Source organism: Alligator mississippiensis, chromosome 5, assembly GCF_030867095.1.
Source record: "Alligator mississippiensis isolate rAllMis1 chromosome 5, rAllMis1, whole genome shotgun sequence".
Lineage (NCBI taxonomy): Eukaryota > Metazoa > Chordata > Crocodylia > Alligatoridae > Alligator > Alligator mississippiensis.
In genome coordinates, this window is record NC_081828.1 from 207229403 (window position 1) to 207248537 (window position 19135).

The 19135-nt window shown below is 48.2% G+C and overlaps 1 protein-coding gene across 3 annotated transcripts in view; it reads left to right on the forward strand.

Annotated features, from left to right (window-relative positions):
- The window catches only part of PRKAG2 (protein kinase AMP-activated non-catalytic subunit gamma 2), a 339594-nt gene that overhangs the window by 186624 nt on the left and 133835 nt on the right, over positions 1 to 19135 (forward strand). The gene's annotated exons all lie outside the window — the stretch shown is intronic.

The window sequence follows — 19135 nt, forward strand, 5'->3', positions numbered from 1 at the left end:
GGAAGTCATTCTCAATAGTTGTTCCTCAACTCTAAAACTGTTTTTCATTTTTAGAGAGCTGAGGAACATCATGTAGAAGCAATCTTAGACCTTCCTATGTGGGCAGGCTAGGTTAGGATGACATACTGTTTAAGGCAAGGATGGCCATCCTGTAGCATGCATGCCACAAGTGGCATGGGCAGCCTCTTTATGGCACATGGCAGATTGGGGTGGGAGGAGGGAAGACAGTGGCAGATGGAACAGGGAGCAGAAAGCAGAGCTGTAGATAGGGCATTGGAAGGGAATTCGAGTAGCACTTGGGCTGGGTGCAGGGCTTAGCTTGTGGCACGCTTGCCAAAAAGGTTTGCCCCCACTGGTTTAGGGAGTCTGTGTTTTATGTGGCTATTCTAGTTCCCTTTTAAGTCGTTCCATTCTCTTGTCATGCTGGCTTATAAATTATTCTGTCCTCTTATGGTAAACCACCCCGAGCCTTTGTTGAGATGGGTGGCATATCAACCAGTCAAAAACATGAATAAATTAATTAGCATGAGTCTGGCATAGCAACTCTGTCACAGGAATTGTTTCCATGCAGGGGAAGCCCAAACAGACTTCACTTGCAGTCCAGTTCAACCTTGACTGAAATCAATAGGAACATTTTTGGTGACATCAGTTGGATTTGGATGAGGCCCTTAGTCAGGAAACAAGAGGCTGATGTTAAAGGTGTCTTCTTTCTGAATTACAGCCTAACTTGCGAACAAGTGAGCTTAAAAGCATTTATCCTCCTGCCACATCTTCTGTCTGTCTGACCGATGGAAAACTTACTTCTGTTTCATTTATGTAATATGATTGTATACTTGCAGTTGCTCAGCACCTTCCACGTGAGGCTCTCAGCAGGCTTTGTGTACATTAACTAAGCCGAAAAACCCCTCAGTGAGCTAGGCATATGTCATGATATCCATTTTTCCATGAGGAAACTGAGACACAGAGGGATCAAGCTACTTACCTGGGGTCACATGCTGAGTCAGTGTGAAGGAGCTGAGAGGGGAACGTTGGAGTCCTGCTCTGATGCCTGCTCTAGCTGCTAGACTCTTTCCTTTGTCACATCCCATCTTGGCTGAAACTGGAACCAGTGTAGGATTCACTCTTCCCGGTATTATTTTTTTTAAAGGACTGATTGAAAGAGTTGCTAGCATCCTAAACTTCTAATTTCCTGCCTTTTATCCCCTACAATATCACTGAAATAAAGTTTTTAATAGCATAGTTAATACGCATATTATGTACAAGGTGGGCAACATTCTTATCTGTTATATGGGTGTAAATGAGGAGTTATCTAGTAGGTGTAATTACTCCTGAAATACATCTATGTACCTGAGACAAAAAGGTGTATATGAAGTGGTACTGGCAGCCTTGCTCTGGTGGGGTGGACACTGGAGCAAGAGCTTAGAAACCCAGCCATTTCAAGGCCATAGCAGAAGTGCCCACGGTGTGGCCATGGCAGATTCTAATGAATCTGCAAATTCTGCTAAATACCTTGTCACAAGGACACAGGAAAGGAGTGTATTGCCAACTCTCGTATTTTGTCGTGAGCCATGTGATGTTTGATTTCTTCCTTAAAAGCTTCAGCTTCTGGAATCGCACCATTTTAAAAGAATCTCAGTTTTCATTGTAATAAAGGCAAGTTTCTAGTCACCAGGTTGCAGAGAAATCTTGAAAAGATTAGAGTCTCAGAAAAGGCAACAAAAACAACTCAGAAAGGTTCTTATTTTTAATCTTATAGTATTTGGTGGCCTGACTGATCATTTTTGAGTCTCTGGGATTGATGATTCTGGCAAGCACACTTCTGACATACAAGTGTTGGGCTGACCGTATTAATTGAAATAAATACATGATACTACTATGAATTTGCTAAAATCTAATTTATCTCGACTAAAATGTTGAACTGGGGTATAGAAAAGCCATATTTAATGATAAAAACAACTTAGCTTAATTTTCAAAGGTGCATCACGAAAGATATTCAGAAAGTTTTTAGCTTGACAAAGAAACACCATTTGCATTTACCTGTTTGTTTGTTTTTTAAAACGGATCCCCTTTGCATCAATTCAGCCAATCCTGTGCAGCTGCAGCTTGGCTATGCATATCTTGCAAAAGTCCAAGTCTTCCATGTCCAGAAAGTCACTCCGACCCCTTGCAATGACCTCATTGTCATCAATTCAGCTATTCCACAAAGGTTTTCCTTCAACCTGGGGAGCAGATAAAAGTGTGGAGGAGCTAGGATTTCTTGGACGGTGGAGCCAGTGTGTGTTTCCATTGCATTCACTGCTGTTTGGTCTCTTACCTGGTGAACCCACATCTCACCTGAGTCGCACAGTCCTGTTTCATGGATTTTCTAGGTTTGCTTGAAACTGCCTCAAAATGTCCTTGAAAATGTTGTGTCCCTCTCTTCTGATAAGAGCAAGATCAGACTTGCTCGCACCTTTCTTACGTCAAGGCTTCATGCAGGGTTGCGGGCACTGATCCAGTGCTGATGCCCACTGTTTCATCTATGTGTCTTGACCGGTGATTTGTCGTTCAACACCATCCTGTGGACTGCATCAACTTGGTCTGGTGCCATGACCTTTCTGAAGTGTCCTGATCTTCATCCTCAGTGCTGATTCTTCATTGCTTAAAAATCCAGCTCTTCTTCTGTGGCAAGTGAAGGGTATCATCCGCCAGTGTTACCATCAAATCCTTGTGGATTTCTTCAGGGTCTAGCCTTTCTTACGGAGGGATTTGATCACTGCTTCTTCACTTTTAAAACTTTTGGTGACTGACTTGCTTGGATGCGTCTTTGTATAAGTTCTATACTGATCGGCTGCTAACAGAGAAACACAACAAAGTATCAGACAAAGAAACATAAAATACTTTGACCTGTGAAATCTGTTGGGCCCTAGGTCAGATATTTTCTGACCACCCCTCCAACGTTTGGATTTATGTTTAACTCCAGGCTCAGTAGCTTGAAAATGTTGACTCTTGCTCTCAGAGGTGTAGTGTTGAAGAAGGGAAGCTAAGTACCATTTGATGCCAATAAATGAATGAGTTAACACTGGATCAAGTTGTTAAACATGTGCATGGTAATCCAGTGTTTTGGTAGCTATTACCAAGACCACTTACAATAGCAAAACTACCAAAAGGCTGAGTTATTTTTACACTCAAGGCCAGGTCTCCATGAGGAGTGGCTTGCTGATAGGGCTATATTGCTAGCAAAGTACACCTAGTGAGGATACAGCACTTTTGCTGGTATATCTTATTTCAGCATCCCCAAGCAAAACAAGATCTACTGGTGAAACTGCAGTTTTGCAAGGATAACTGTATGTGTGGTAGGGGCTTTTATTGGCACAATTGTAAGCCTTGGGTCACACCTCTGACCAGCATTCAAGCCTGTTATGGGAACATGACCTCCGAAATTAAACCTGCCTCAGCAGTATTGCGCCATTTATTGCATATATTACTCCAAATCCTGGCAGGGAAATTAATCATACCACCTTTGAAGCAGCTAGAAATAAAGGAAGATTCCCTCTATCAGAAGAGACATGTAGGCCTCACACAGAACTGGAGGGGGGTTAAGACTTTACAGGTATAAATGTTAAGAGCAAAGCTCTGATGACATTTAAATAAAATTCAACAAAAAAGATGGATCAAAGCGTTCCAGTACAGGTTTGCAACCCAGATATTGCAACTTTGGGATAGTGTATAAGAATTAAAAAGTCCAATTCTCCAGATGATGAGTAGGAACAAAAAGCCAAGTCAGTTGCCATTGCTCATCTTGAGGGAAATGCATAAAAGATTAAAACTCAGTTAGACTGTAAAGCCTCCTTTCATCATCTAAGGTGACGCCAAGTGTCTTTTTAAAACACAGAGGGTTTGGAACTGGACAGCACCTCTTCTGTCCAAGTGGGATGGGGGGTTGGGTTGTTACTGTGTACATCTGCTGAAGATCCCTTCTCATTTTGTTTCACATTGCATTATGTGTATTAATTGTCAATTAGCTGTATCGTAAAGCCAAGCATACAAACAGGGCTTACTTCCCTCGGTTCAGTGGGGTTCAATTAGCAACCTGTGTGCTAATGGGCAGTGGTATCAGTATAACAGACTGACACCAGTGCTCTGCCAGAGAAGGCAGTTTTGAATTCCAGGCTGGTTCAGTAGGAGCCCTGCCAGCGCTGGCTGCCCAAGGACAGTGACAGACTAGTGCACTGGTGCTCAACCTTTTTTGTACCGGGGCCCATTTATAAACATCAATGGCCAATCCCAGCCCAGTGCCCCTCACTCCCACCCCACTGCCTCCCATGTCTGGGGTAGGAGAGGTGAGTGTGTGGGGCAGCGGGTGTCAGTACAGGCGAAGTGTGGGGGGGCACATCCCCCCTGAGATTGGCTGCTGCCAGTGCCACTGCCAGCGTCTGTGGGTGGTTGCTACTCGCCACCCCCACCCCGCTTCGCCGCTGACTCCACCGCGGCTGCCTGTGGGTGATCTCTGCTCACCGCCACCATGCCTCCACTGCCGCCACGGCCACCGCTGTGTGTGGGCGATCACCGTACCCCCCCCAGCCTCAGGAGGCACGAGTCGTTCATGGGTGTGAGACATGGCGAGCCCCACGCGGCTCCTTGCAGGCTGGAACTCTGCCAGCCCGCAGGGGAAAAGCCACGGTTTCCCAAGTTGTTCTCTTTTAAAGGAGAATCCGTTTTTAAAGTTTGTTGATCCATTTTTAGTTTGTTCACGACCCTTTCATATATTCTTGTGACCCACCTTTGGGTCACGACCCATGGGTTGAGAAACGCTGGGCCAGTGCAGCTCTCTGCCCTCCTTCCAGGTCAGGCTCACTACTTTCTAGTGCCCTGATGGAATAGGAGTAATCGTCTCTCGCCAGACTTTTGAGCCCTAGGGACCAGCAACCTAAACCAAGCTCTGTGTATACATCAGCATTTTTGTTTCCCAACATGTTATACAGATTATGCTTCATGTATTTGTTATAAATAACAAAAGATATTACATTCCCTACAAGAATATGTAGCTCCAGGGAGACTATAGCACCAGAGTTCACAGAAGAATTAGAATTGCCATTCTGGGAAATAGCAAAGCTGTCCAGTGACCTGTGTACTATACTGATGATGCCTCTCCTTTGCTGGGTTTTGTTTTAAATTATTAATTAACCATGCTGCCACTTCTAAAGCACTTGGGAGCCTTTTTGAATAAGTAGTCTGATCAATTTGCAGTGTTCCACGCAGCGGTTCTCAACCTTGTCTGACTTGAGGCACTCTTGTTAGACATGAGGGACTCCTCATTAGACTCAAGGCACTCCTTAGAAAATACCAGTCATAAGCTATCCCATGAGTAGGAACAGGATAAAACACAATACTGTAATGCCTGAAGGAGGCTGTCCAAGCAAGCTTCTTCCCAGCACAAGAAGGCTATGGAGAAAGACTGTAGAGCAGGGATGCTCAACCCTTGTCCAGCAGAGCCATGCCATCTGGCCCATGGCAGTGGGTTGGGAAATTTGGTGGCTGGGGCCAGCTCTATGGGCCAAGGTTGCACAGCAGTATCAGGGTCACCCATTCAGATTGGTCCAGGCTGCCCCCCCCCAACCCTGCACTTCTGGATCAGGATTGGGCTGCTCTGCCCTGCTCCCCACTCCATGCATCAGGGGCGGGCTGCTCCCTGCCCCCTCACCCCCATGCCCAGATTGGGACCGGGCAGCTCGCTGTCCCCCTGGGCAGATGGATTGGTGGGCACAGCCCTGTGGCTGGATCTGGCTTCTGCCATGCTGGCTCCATGTGCACAGATTGAGCCCACTGGCTGGATCCGGCCTGTCCTGGCACCACCCAGGACTCACTATTCCTGTTATCTTCAGTAGGAGCAGCAGCAGGTGCTGAACATGTCACAGGATGGGGCACAAGACTGGAGTGCTAGTGGATGCACCAGTAATTATTTTGGTTGTCGGTCGTTAGAGTGTAGTTTCTTATCACATTCTTTCCACTTCCATTCTTGGTCCGTGTAGTAGTAGTAGTAGGACTCTGTCTTTCACCCAGGACAATAGATTTATACCAAGTGAGACATCAGCTTGCTGAATGTAATCCTTGCTTGAAAGATAAAGTGAAGCTGGAGTGACCTCTCCAGGGTGCAGTGTTGTACCTACTGAAAAAAACAGGATATAGTGTAATTTGCTCTTGCTTTTAAGTGCTCATAAAATGATGATGGGTCATTCTGGATTTCTAGATGCAGGGCTTGAAGAATTTTTTGAGAACTAGCCCTTCTGTCTTCTCTCGACTTGCACTTTTACGTTAGAAACAGTCACTGACATAACCCTTAAGATCCGTCCTCCATCAGTTAGCTAGAACCACTATGAAAAAATACATAGTGAAATCTCTGTCCCTGCTAAATCAGGTCGTGTTGCATCTTTATTTGCACTGTGCCCAGGGTAGTTGTGTTGTTATTTATCATGGATCTAAATGCAGAGCAGGGCTCCATTGTGCTAGATGTTGTGAAAACTCACAACCAGAAGACAGTCCCTTCCCCAGAGAGCTAACAATCTATGTACAAAATGAGACAACACACAGACAGATGGGGGTGAGCACAGATCATCATAGAAAAGGAGGGCTGGAAACATGGAACAATGAAATAATATTGTTCAGTGGGACAGACAGTGGTCTTAGCACATGAGAACTATTGCCATGAGACCTACAGGAAAATTGCCAAAGGAGATTTTAAGGGTGGTTTGGAAAGAGGGTGATGCATCTGTTTTGAGGATGCATAAGGTTAGGTCTGTCCAGTGCGAGGAACAGCATTAGAGAAAGCAGAGAAATGGCTGTTTGAAAATATGAGCAGGGGCGTAGAACCTGGCATCACGGGCTGATCTGAGGTGTGAGGAGCCCTTTTGTAGGTGAATGACAATTAAGAAGTGCTGTCTAGGGTGGGGACAGGATATGATGAGCCTTAAAAATAGAAAGAGGTAGGTAGAGCGCAGGAGAGCCAACCTTTTGAACGGGACTAAGGATGGAGCTTGCACAGGAAGCTGTAGGCCAGGGGTAGGCAACCCGTCCCGCCATGGGCTGAAATGACCCATCTCCGGTCAGAGGCAGATAGGCAGGTGGGTGCACCACTAAGGTAGCCATTGAAGAAGCTAACAAAGACAAGATGAAGGGACCATTCGAGAGACGAGAGGAGAACCAAAAGAGGGGGAAAATCTCTTCATATCTTGTCATTTTTTTCTTAGAAGAGATAGGCAAGATCTTGAGCAGTGAGAGAACAGGGTAGATTAGCTTGCTCTCAGATCCGTACTGCTGCAGCCTCCAAGCTAACTGGTTTAACGTTGGTTCAGATATCTCTTCATTACACTGCCATAAAGGTATATTTCTGTGGCTGCAGAGTAGATATATCCATACAGGTGCAAGGAGAGGCGGGTTTGAGGAACAAGTCTGAAGTGGAGAAGTGGCTGAGACTGGGCATGGGATTCAGTTCAGCTAGAAGCAGCAGTGGCAGGAGAGGAGAGGACGAATTATAGTAGAGGAGGTCAGTCTAGTTGTGGGATGAGCACTTGCAATGTGAGTGCAGGACCACAGGGAAAGAAGTGTTGGACCGTGCCAGGGTTGTTGCTGGGGCTGGCAGGGAGGACCTAGCCCTGGGGAAAGGGGCAGGATTCTGGGAGAGCTGGAAAGAGACCATGAATGGTTGCATATTAACTGAAGGAGGGTCCCAGCCCTTCTCTTGGCCTTGTCTCGCACATAGAAGTATATTTTCCTCATTTTCCATTCCCATTTGCCTTTTCTTTATTTTATTTACCATATTTTCGAACATATACCTCACCCACGGGTATAAGCTGCACCCACATATAACCCGCAGAAGATTGTATTTTTGTAAATAAGTCCGTGTATACGCTGCACCTGTGCATTCCCTGCGGCGGCGTATACACAGGGAGGCGGCCCAGCCCGGCCTGCCCAGGCCCAGCGGGGAGGCAGTGCAGCCCGGCCCGCCCCAGCCCTGGCCCCCGCAGCAGCAGCGGCGCAGCCCGGCCTGCCCAGGCCCAGCGGGGAGGCAGTGCAGCCTGCCCCGGCCCCCCGTGGGGAAAAAAAGTCCCCTGTATAGCCCGCACCCATCCACTTTTTTTGTAAAATTGCATATACCCCGTGGGATATATGCGCGAAAATACGGTAGTTAAATTGCTCTTCTCTTGTCAGTGAAGCCGAATAGCTGGGAACTGGAGCAAACCAGACAACTCTGAAGGGAGGGACCAAGGGATGAAGAGGAGAAGGAAGAAGGCAAGGATCAGCAGAGCTGATTTTTCTTGGTCACGCTGTGTCATGTGACCGGAATCATAGGTTCCTCAGCCCCAGGTCCTGCTGCCGTCCCCAGCCCCGAGCGGCCGTCCGCATGTCAGTCACACTCTGATACTGGATCTGCAGCAACAGTTGCTTCATCCAGCTGCTATTATATAGCTACCATATGTGGTGTCAAAAATAAATCCAGAGCGAAGTGTCATTAAAAGCGTTAGCATGCCAAGGCAGTGGGACGAGAAACCAGGAATGTACAGGAACACCATAGATCTGGGTTTTTTTTCATTTTCTCTCCTGCCTTCTCATCCCCCTGTCTTCCTCAGTGACTGGCTGCTTACAGGGCAATATTTGAGCTTTGCCCTGGCTTTTTATTTCCTTTTCTCTTCAGCTACTGAACCTGTTGCCAAGTGTCCTGGCTACAACCAGCATACCAGCTATGGCTGAACAGCTTGCTCCCTGATGGATGGCGTTCCTGCGTTGGGGCAGTTGAGGACTAGCAGTGAAAGGGTTACCCAGTTATCTGCTGTCTAGATTCCTTTTTATCGTCCCAGATGGCTGAGGGCTCGGCTCTGATTGTGTCTTGTTTAACTTGGCCATTTCCACAGCTAGCCCTGTCCTGGCCTGGGTCTCTTGTTCCCGTAGCTCTCACCTCCTCCTGTGGCCAGCTGTGGCTTCCTTCCTTCTCTGATCTGGCTGTTTTCATACACATTAAATAGTTTGGATTAGTTGTCAGGACCTGAGCTTTGTTTCTGTTTACGAAGCTAACGTGATGAACTGGGAACAGGGAGAGAAAACAAATAATTGTTTTGGTGAAACAGCTTCGCACTGCCTGAACTCTCCGCTGTCCTGCAGGGTCAGCAACTCGGTCCACTCGGCCGGAAAGTCCTGGAGGCAAGAGGAGACATTCCCTGGCACACCGGTTGCTTAGGAGCTTGATTCAGGATCCTCGGTGAATACTCAGCACTAATCTCTGCTGTCTTGCCCCACTGCCATGCCTCCTCCTGACCACCTATTACTCGAAAGGAAAAACCTTTAGCAAAATGCCCCGCCAGGGTCTTTTCCACTTCTCATCTGGCTTACTTACTCCACACCTGTTTCCATTCCACGATCACCGCTTGCCTTCCCTTTCTCCTTCTCTGATCCTCTTTATCTAAGATTGAAGACTTGTGCAAGGAGCTACGTCTAATGCAGGGGCAGGCAAAGTCCGGCCCACAGGCCAGGTCAGGCCTGCAGGAGACTCCATTTCCCAGCAGCCCTTGCCCACGTCGCTGCAGCCATGGGGACCCCAGCAGCGGCGGTGCTGTGACAGCATGGGGGCAGTGTTTCCATGGAGACTGGCCCCAGCAGCACTGGCAGGGTGTGTGGCTGGGTGGGGGAGCTGCTCCGGGGCTGGGGTCTTGAGGTAGTGACAGTGTGGTCCAGAGCCGAGGCAGAGCTGCGATCTGCTGCCTGCACACGCCAGGCAGGGGCGTGCGGGCAGCAGATTGGAGGGCTGCCCCAGCCCAGGACCACGCTGTCGCCACTGCAGAATCCCAGCCCCGGAGCAGCTCCCTGCCCAGCCACACACCCTGCCAGCGCTGCTGGGGCCAGTCTCCATGGGAATCCTGGCCCTGTGTTGTCATAGCGCCACCATTGCTGGGTTACCCTTTGAAACTGGGTGCAGCAATACAGGCAGGGGCTGCTGGGAAATGGAGTCCGACCACTGTCTGGATCCACCATTTTGCCCATTCCTGGTCTGTTGGCACGAAGACTGGTTAATGAACTTGACTGTGTTGCAGTGCCTGCCACAGGGCCAGCACATTGCAGTAGTTTCAGTCCTTCAGCACCAGCTGAACAGTGGGGAACCTTAGCAAAAAGTATCCCCAGAGATGCTGTCACCACTTCTGGGGCATCAAGAGGAATGCTCGTGGAACTGTAAGAAAACTTCGAAGAAGCGTCCACCCTCCCACATCGTACAGGTCAGAAAACAGTGCCTGCATTAAGCCAAATAACTTGTGGCTGAATGGCAGTCTCTTAAAAAAGATTCCTGCACTGAGATGGGGACTGTCTTTCCCTTGCTCTTCCATCCTCTGGAAGCTGCTGGCACCTGCTCTATTCTGGCTCCCTGTGGTGATAACAGGGATGTGGGGGAAATATTTTGATAACTTTCTCTAAGTTGGCAAGGAATTGTGTAGGTAGCCCCCCGCCCCCCATGCCGAACCAGACACACCTCTGTTGATAGACATTAGAAAGGGGATGTTTCACAGCTTCCTGACGTGCACAGTCAGTCTGTAAACCGCCAGCTGTATAGGAGTTGATCAACCTGCATCTATTGGCAAAAAAAGTTTCCTGTCACAATAATGTTATCCCCAAGGTTTCCGAAGATGTCAGGCTCATAAGAAGGAAAGCAGAGACTTAGTCAAATAAGCTGAGTGACCTACCTGGCCTAAAGGCCATAATCAAACACTTTTTAGCCAGCATTTGATTGATCAGGATCTGAGGAAGGATATTTTATGCCTGAAAGCTTGTTTAACATCTTTCCCAACTCTGCAGTTGGTCTCATTAAAAGTATTACTAAACAAATCCTACATCTCTCTATACCTGGGGTCAGACGGTGCCTATTAATTTCTGTTCGTGTCAGTGTATTAGTCATAGACATGAATGGCAGCGGGTTGCAGTCTATTTGCAGAAATAAAAGCTAACCAAAGAAATGACAAAGATGGACTCTGCCAGGATGGCTTTATTGGTGCAATTCTCGTGGCCCAGAGAGCTGGCAAGTGGAACAGGTCGGGGGGTAATTCTCTTGCCCCGAGTGATACGTGCTTCGAGGAACCGGAGACTGTTTACAGCACTCCCTCGAGTTTATGATACTGGAAATAAATGACCAGGCTTTCTGGCGCAGTAGCTGCTTCTTAAACAGACAAATCAGTTCATGATTTATTTTCAGAAATGAGGTCAAAACCTTGCAGCTGGGGGGAATTGGCTGGCTCAGCACATTGGTAATGAGATATGGAGACTTTTACCTCGCGGATAAATTCAGCCCCAGTCAGGAGTGAGCGAACCCCGTTCCCCTCTGACACCTGTTCATTTCGTATGTGGTGGCCTTGGTCACGTTCCGGGTGGTGTCCAGTTCACAGCCAGCACCGACTACCCCCTGGTAAGCTGGCTGCCAGTGAAGTGGGCATAAAGACTATGCTGAAGATAAGACCATTGTCCCCAAGGCTTGGAGAGCTCTTCCCATGGTCACTGTAGCTTTCTCTGCTGAGCACTGATCATGCTGGAGCTGGTAACATAAATCAGCCTTTCCATGTCTCCTCTGCACAGTCATCCCATCACTCCTGGCTTCTTGCAGCGTGGTATAATCAGTCCCATAGATTACATTTCTGTCTTGTACCTGAGTGAGCTTCCAGATCCTGTGCTGCCATAGAGGGGTACGGAGCTGCAGGCAGGGCCTCTACCAGTGTGCCTTGCTGTCTGAGCACGTGGACGTCTAACCTGATAGAAGCATCACACCCTTGTCTGCTCCTGATAGAAGCATCACCTGACGTCTGTCCTGTGAGAAGCATCACACCCTCGAGGGTGATCCATATCTTCCCTGGATTTTCCAGTTTAATCAGATCTTTAGAACAAGGTGCCAGCCTTCAGGGTTTCCAGCAAGCCTGTGTCACATGTGAGCCACCAAAATAAGGAAGAAGGAGAGAAATGGGCAGAGGAACATGGGAGGAAGATGGCACTGACAGCGGAGGGAAAGAGCAGTGATAGCAGTGCTCCTTTTGGGGGGGCATATTTCCCTGCTGGGTGATGCCAAAAGCAGCACTGAGGTACTGCAGCCCTAAAATGATAAGGGCGAGCTTAGTTTCTATATAAAAATCATTCTCTGCTCTTGATCTTGCTGCCAGCTTTCTGCTGACGGCAGTGGAACGGTGCTCTGGAGTGAGAGCAGCAGCTGGTCCTAGCTCATGGACCCAGATTCAGCCCTTTCCATAATACATGTTTGCCTCCCCTGAACTCAGTCATTGAGTCCACGGTCCTGGACTGCCCCTTTTGGGGTATATCACTAGTGAATCCCAGTGGTTTTAGGTGACTACAGTGGGTCATGAGACTAAGACTTGGGCTGCAGTAGGTGATATTTTAAGGTTTACTTCCAGCACCTGAGTCTATGGAGCCTATAATTAGGTCAGAAAATTACGTTCTCTTTAACTGACCATGCAACAAAACAGTGGTCCCTACTCAGCAATTTCGACACCCCCTCCTTTCCCTCACCTGCAGTGAGGCACCACCTTACGGATGAACTCCTCGCCCCTGTGGCCTGCCTGGCGCTCAGTTGTGCTTGCGCTGCCTTCCAGGATTTGTCCCAAACGGCACAAGATGAAGGTGAAGCAGTTAGCTGTAGATACGAGTGTCCCTTATTAAATAGACATCCTGTGAGCCAGGACTCTCAAATTCTTTCTTCTGAAGGCAGAGATGGGGAACCTGGAGTAGCAACCAGATGCAGACACCAGCCAGTTGGGGACTGCTGCTGTTGTGCACCTGGCTCATGGTCAGTGCAGCAGAGGACTCCTTTAAGAGCTGCCAAAATGAGACTTGCAGCAGCTGGTGCCTGGATCTGTCACTTGATCCTTTATTGTCAGCAGTGACTGGGATGACTGGAGAGGCTTCCAGGGATGGAGGGACTCGAGCAAGATTGGTTGTGCAGAGATAAAAAAAAAAAAAAAAAAGACAGCCATTGTGTCACTGAGATGGAGGGAGATCAAGGAAGCTGGGAAGGGGCATAAAATAGGAATAAATAGGGCTATGGAGGCTGGTAACTGTGAGATGAGGTAGGGGGCAATGGAGGGTAGGATGGGGAATTAGAGATGGCAGGAGAGAGAGGTCAGTGGGAATGTGAAGGTCTGAAAGGGGCTCTAGGGTAAAGGTTTGAGCCAGGTGATATGTGGGGAGGGGAGGCTGTGCAGTAGGCAGTACAGGGAAGACTAGGACTAAATGTGTCCATGGGGGTGAAGCTGGGGGCAGAGAGACTGGGGCTAGCCTCTAGATGCAGCCTGAGCAGAGACAGGTTACTAGTGCCATCTAAAGAAGGGCTGAAATAGAGCTGATGGCGGTCCCTGCTCCAGAGAGCTGCTGCCTTGGGTCCTGGATCCTGCAATGCGCCAAGCAGCCGCAGTTCCAGTTGTTTCCCCATGGTGTCAGGGAAAATGGTGAAGGTGGGATGGGCAGAAGGGTAGAACCCACCAAGGACATGGCAGAAATATTGTGGTGTACAGAATTTGTGATATGGAGTTGGTATGGGCCATGGGATGGGACTGGATGTGATGGGAGACTGGTACAGTGCTGGGGCTGGGTGACTGGCAGGGGAAGCGTTCCCTGTAGAGGAAAGTTGCTTGGCCAGCCCTCTGGAAAATGCGGGCCTGCCCTGAATTAAGCTCTGCTGAAGGGCAGTTCACAGTCTCTCCTGCCAGCCTTTTGCAGCATCCTGGGGCTGCGTATTGAAAGAAGGCAACAGCTGTAGCCTGTAGTTGAGCCGGCCTAGGGAAGCCACCTTGCAGCACATTTTGTCAGGTGTAGGTTGGGCAGTGCCTCTCAGGGACAGACATGCAAAGGAGACACTGGTTGGGAGGGCAAACAGTATCTGTTTAGTTTCTTACCCTGCAGCTGGGAAAAAAAAGCAACAGTGGACAGGCATGGATGTGGGGAATTATTCAGATTTATTCTAATAGGGGCAGCAGGAGCCTCTGGTGCCACCTCCTTCAGCAGCGACAGCGAGGGGTCCACTTAACTTGTAAGCAAGGCCCTGGGATAGCCCTGCGAGTCCCTCTGGGAGGCAGAGACAAGAAGGCATGAATGGATGAGAAGGTGATGGGCTCATCCCTCTTGACCCTTTGTTAAATGAATGAGCTGGGAATGTTGGAATATTTGGAAATGGGGACCATAGCAGAGCTGGCGTAGCTGGGCTTGGTCTTACCAACTTCACTGAAGTTGTATCTACTAATTTTTACTTGTATGAAGGAACAAGGTTGGGGCTGAGGAGGAACAGACAGATACTAAGTGTGATTCTTATAATGAGGGGGATCAGGAGGTCAGTGGGCATCTCAGGATGAGGCTTCAGGGCTCAGGGCTGGTGCTTCAGCTGGTGGGTAACCTTGATGTTCTGTCTAATTCCTTCTCACAGTAAAAAGATCCCAACGTGACAGCTCTGTGAGAGCGGGTGTTAAGTGCACAGCAGTTCTCTTGGCTTGCCCGGTCACAGCAGAATCAGTTATATGGGTGTAGACAGGCATAGCAGGCAGACAACACACAAGCCTAAACCAGGGTAACTAAATAGGTAAAACACCACGGTATAATTTAAGTTAGTTTAGGTTTCATCTGTCTGTGTCCATTCTGGAGTAGCCGTTTGCTAAAGGCAAACAGCCTAATACTTGGTCCCCTGCTGCCTCGAAGCGAGGAGCAGTAATAGCTGCTTGTTTTGAGCTGCTCTGGGATGGCTGATCTCAGCTACACAGTTTATGGTGATGGGGGATTGCTCCCAGGCTTTCCCTCTAGCATGCTTCCATGGCCTTTTGGTTAAGGGCAAGCGAGACGGGGGAACATCTGAACTCCAAGGTCTCCGGGTTTGGGGCTTGCACATAGGATACCTGCCATGGATTTGGGAGTATCTGAAGAGTCTGGGAAGCAGGATACTTGCCCGTGGTAGCACCACATAGACTTGAACGATTGAACTTTGCTCAGCTGATAGAATTTGGAACAGATTAGGCTAATTAACTTGAGATGCAAAATGAAGAAAAAAAAAAAAGGATGGCTGCACATCTGTCCATTCCTGATCCTGGTGAATTTGCACTGGTATAAAAACGAGAGAGTGGGACGTGTCTGGTTGTCCATGTAATATAGCACTTCACTCTGTAAGCAGCTTGCACCTGGAATGCCTAGAACAGCTCTTTCAGACAGCTGAAGGGTGCCTGTAACAGGGTGGTCTGGCCCTTCATGGGAGGCAGCCAAACCTGGGGTAGGAGCCCAGCTGTGAGCAGTTAGTTGGCAGTTTAAAGCCCCTGGAGGAGAACAGGGAGCTTGAGCTGGGGAAGGAGCAGTCTGTGGGCAGGAAGCAGACTGAAGCCCAGAGGAATGCATCTCTTGGAAGGGCCAAAGCTAAAGGGCCCTCTCCTAGTGCCTGGAGAGAGGCTGAAGGTTTGCTTTACTTCTTTATGTGTTTGGACCTAGGACTATTGTTAAGAGACTGTATGAGTCTCTCCCAAGGGAGCAAAGCCACAGTCTACTTACAGCACTAGACACGGGCAGTATTACCATAATTTTTGGTGTTGTTCTTAAAGTCTGTGCTTTGGGAATGTGAAAAACTCCTTTGTATATGTGTTAAGTTTTTCACATTCCCAAAGCATAGACAAAGCAACAACATCAAAAATCATGAGAGTTGACAGTACTGCATAGGGCACCCTCATGGCGTTGTGGTAACTCCTACATACCTGCTTTCCCTGCTTTATAGTCCTGAAGATGTTGCACAGAGGCACAAGACACTGAGGGGCCTGTTCTTTCGACGTGATCATACCTTTGGGGATTATACGTAAAACCTGACCGGCGTCTGTGGGAGTTACCTGTGCTCTGTGGGGAGAGACGAAGGCCACCTAAGCAGAGTGAGATCATGAAGATGGGCATATCGGTCAGCAAGTATTGCAGTGCACAGAATATCACATACACATATTCATGCGTTAACACAGGGAGGAAAAAGGAGGAGGAGAAAAAATCCCTGTTGAAATAACCCAAACCCTTTCCCTTTTGCCCAGTGCATCAGGAAATGGCTGAGATTGACTGATCTTCCTCCCTTCATGCCCATTTCCTTTCAGGAGAGGTGGAGAAAAACATTAACTGTCTCTTTATTGCCAAATATGAATACAGAAAGGAGAAGGGCACTGGGAGATACCCAGCCCCAGGGCTAGAGCCTGCTGTGGGTGGTAAAAGCCTTCTGTAAGCAGGGCCAGGAGCCACCGTATTTAGCACCTTTAAGTCAAGGATCTTAAAGCATTTAACCAACATGAATTGAGCCTCACAACCCCCCTTTATCCTCCCCATTTTACTAATGGTGATACCGATGCTGAGAGCCTAATAACTTTCTGGTGGAACCCTATTGACTTAATTGGAGCTACATGGGGGATAAATTTAGCCCACAAGGAGAATAAGCAATGTGCCAAATGTCATACCTCAAGGGGCTGGCAGATGCAGGAATAGCTGACCCCTATGCTTCAGATTCCTCGTTCATGTTCAGACTCTGGGACCATGCTTCCTCTATGCTTAGCCTAAAAATCTGGGGGGAGTCATGTGGGAAGACGATAACTGCTGTAATGAAGCGCTCTAAGAGTTAATTTAATTTTTCCCTTTATCCAAGCTTCTAAGGAAGGGGGAATTGCATGATGCCTTGATTGTTCACGTATGTGGCAATTGCTAGGAAGGGCTGCAGGGTTTCTTAGCACAGATCCTAGGGAAAGCCAAAAGAACAGTAGAGCTGTGTGAAACATGGCTCAGAAGGGAGGGTTGCCCACTGGCAGCCTCGTACTGGTGAGAGCTGCGATCTGAGCTGACCAAAACTCTCTGAAGCAGCTGCTTGTACTGCTCTAACTTTTAGTTACAACCAGTGGAAGCCTGTGGAAATTTTCCCGTTGAGTTCAAAGGGATCGGGAGAAGTTCCTAGCAATTTATTTCCAATCAAATGCGAGCCAGAGAGTCATTAGTCATTCCTTCAGCTGGGCTCCTGCAGGTGTGCTAGAAAGCGCCGTGTGCTGTCTGTGCCAGGCCATATGTGGCAAAGATTAATTCCCAGGTTGGCAAGAGGAGAATCCTGATGAGGCCTGGGCTGAGTCAGGCGCTGCGGGGTGCAGCACGCCACGGCCTCGAGCAGCCCTCCGACTCCTCTGGAATTTTAAAAGGAGCCGGCGGGAGGCAGAATTTATTTTTCTTTTAATGAGAGGAGAGAGAGTTCTGAACGCTATGGATTTCAGCAGCAGAGGAACCACGGGGAAGGCGCTGTGTTCCCTGTGCATTTTTCCCAAGGATCTCAGAGCACTTTGCAAATATTTAATTAGTCAAAGCTCAACCCCCTTTGGAGCAGTGCGGAACATAAACGCAAGTTAATTGTGCTGGGGGGGACCCAGGACTCAGCCTGCACTGTGGGAGGGGGGCCTGGACAGTTCCTTTCACTGTGGGGAGCTGAAGCCCAAGGAGGTTTGGGAACTTCTGTGGATTCACAGTGCAGGTCGCTTGCAGTCACGACCAGCTCCCAAGACTCCAGCCCCCCTGCTCTGGTCCTGCCTCTGATTGGAAGCACATACGCAGCTCCTTGGCAGCACTGGTGACATGCATCAAGAGGTGGGGGCACCCTTCTGTCTGCACTGGCTACTGAGTTTTCATGCCAGGTCGCTATCAGCGTGGTTTTTATGTGCATTATTATTCTGTGGCCTGGATTATATAGATACTAGGTATACTTTGCAAATCTTCAGTACTTTCAGTGGACCTTTGTGTGTTGGGATTAAAATTGTCAGCATTGTTTTCATATAATTTGGAGCTCTATTATGGCAGGTCTCCTTTACCATCAAAAATATCTTTGCAAAGAGATGGGTCTGATGCAAAATGATAAAGCCAGATATTTCAAATGATCGTGTGTGTCTTCCTTCCATCCATATTCTACTCTGCTGTGACAGCAGATAGCAGGCCACAAAAGAAGCAACAGATTGAACATTTTTTTTGAAACCTTCAAAAGTATCTGCTTGAAGAAAGTTAGTAGTTAGACTAGCAATCTTTCTTAATATTGTGCTAGAGGAGACAGCCATGTTACCTGTTCTCTATGCAGTTTCCTTCTCCCCATGCTTTTCCTGGTTCCTTCAGACTGCAGGTTGCTTCAGGCAGGGACTGTGTGGTCTCTCCTGTTCATGAAGCACTTTGCACATGTGGGTGCTACCAAAAAACAAGTGTTAGACAAGAATAGTAATTACTTTGGTTTATGACACTTGTGCCTGCCTCAGCTGGGCCCTGGGATGGTGATCATGAGTGAGTCAGGGAGAGGTTTCAGTTGCAGAAAGCAGCAGCAGTCTCTACTCTCCTGGCACCTGGAACAGTTGGCAGCATCGCCACTGTTATATTCAGGATATAAATTAAATCTTGGAGTCTTTGCCAGCAGAATTTCCAAACACTGAACCACCTGTGGGACTGGAAGCTCCCTTCCCATAACATTAACCCTGGAGGGAGCACATGCATCTTTGCTTTTGCTTTGGGTTGCTTCTCCTGGTTTTGCACCTCTCAGCACACATGGGAGTATCTCCCGCACACTCATTAAAACAGCAGTGAAAAGACTGAAAACATGAGGTCAGTGATGGAATGTGAAATCAGGCTCTGCTGTATGGCACATATTTCATTAAAGCCTCCGATGCTGAACACAAAGTACCCAGCGAGAGTTTAAGTGCCAGGTGGTATATTAAATAAATAAAGCAGAGCTGCTGTAGGCAGTGTTCCTCTCAGCAGCCAGCTGTAACCAGCACACAGTACAGGAGAGCATGTGAATCTCTGCCATGTGATGCAAGGCTGCGCCTGGGTTAGTGCCAGACTGGGGAGTCGGTCGGAGGCTGGGGTTTTTTGTCTGAGCGGTTGGCATGACTTTGCTAAGGGCTCAGGACTGCACGTGGCTGACTTGTATGTGTGAACTCATGCTCATCACTCAACTAGTTTGGAAAGTGAAGGGAAGCATGGAACCTGCAAAGATGACCCATGTCTCTTCTGAAGTGAATAACTTGAAAGGAGCAGCCAGACTGATGCTGGTAGCAGTGGCTTGTTTAAGTGCTATACTATGACTCTGTGCATGTGAAAGACCTTGCTGAAGGGG